Raw genomic sequence first — 1555 nt, 5'->3', positions numbered from 1 at the left:
CTTCTAGCTCAAACCGTTCTCGAGTTATCGTGCTTACAGACAGACAGACAGACAGACAGACAAACAAACAACCAGACAGACGCGAAACTTTTTGATCATCACTGGAGTAATAGGCTTCGCTATCGCTCAGCCAATAATGGAAAAAAGAAGCTAGTAAATGAATTGAAACTGTCTGCCAAGGATTTTAACAATGAAATAGAAACAATCAATTTGGATTTTTGAACTCGAAGACGAACAGCGGAAAAGCTGAGGAAAAGAAAGTGGAAGAAGAAAAGGCAAACACAGAGACAAAGCCAGCCAAGAAAGTAAAAGAAGAAAAGGCAAGCATAGACAAATTCCTAATAATGCACCAAAACGTAAGGTCACTGATTAATAAAAAAATGAACTAGAGGAACTACTGAATGAACAAGACCCAGATATTATGATACTCAGTGAAACCTTTACTAGAAGTGAAGAAGCAGAACATACAAGGTATGGTGACTATCAACACATAACTAGCTATAATAGAGACAGTGCTGCCAGTAGAGGAGGTGGAGTAATAATCCTATCAAGACTCTCTAACACCCTGGAGATATCTAAATATGATGTAAACAAATACTGCAAACAACATGTACTTGAAGCCTGTTGCATCAAGATTAAGCACATCCAGAGCAAACAGATATACCACCTGATAGGAATCTACAGGCCACCACCAATAGACTCTATTGACGAATTCGTGTACCTACTAAATAATCTTCTTCTTGAAGTATATGACCCAAGAAGTGCCATCATTATTGCTGGAGACTTCAACATAGACAGAATGGGAAAAACCAAGCACCACGGAGAACTCGAGAGCATACTCAAAACATATGATATAGTACTACAAGTTAATGAGCCAACAAGAATAACCAAAAAAAACATCAACTTGCATTGATAATATTGGGATCACCAAAAATCAGGACACCAAAACAACTGTGATAAAAACTTCAATATCTGACCACTATGCACAGAAGATTGAGATAAAAAACAACAAAAATCTGAGGAAGGAGAAGCAGCAATACAGGATTAGGAGAAACCTACATGAAGAAAATCTAATTGCACTTAATATCAAACTAAGCCAGGAAGAATGGGAAGAAACATATAGACAAGTAGATGCGAATGAAACAGCTAAGAGCTTCATGAGAACACTCCAATACCACTTCGATGTTACATGCCCAAAGACTAAAACCAAGATTAGAACTAATAAAAAAAAGATCTCAGATTATAACAATGAAGTGATCAAGGAAGCAAAAAATAAACTTGATATAGCTTGTGAGCTACTAAAAGAAGGCCATGATAGCGTTAATAAGGAACAAGTCAATAATATGAGGAAGAGATACCATGGGAGTGACTCACTACCTCTACCAAAATTACCTCTACCGTATTTTCTTAATATTTTTATTACTCGATGGACGAATGAAAATTACCTCTACCCAAAAAATAAAAATATTGAATATAAATATTGAATAAAACAATTCCCGACATTCAGATGGACGAATGGAAAACACCTCTACCAAGAAATATAAATATTCGAATA

Source organism: Frankliniella occidentalis, unplaced genomic scaffold (assembly GCF_000697945.3).
Source record: "Frankliniella occidentalis isolate FOCC.00 unplaced genomic scaffold, Focc_3.1 Scaffold508, whole genome shotgun sequence".
In the NCBI taxonomy this organism is placed as follows: Eukaryota; Metazoa; Arthropoda; class Insecta; order Thysanoptera; family Thripidae; genus Frankliniella; species Frankliniella occidentalis.
Note: the sequence above shows the minus strand (reverse complement) of the source record.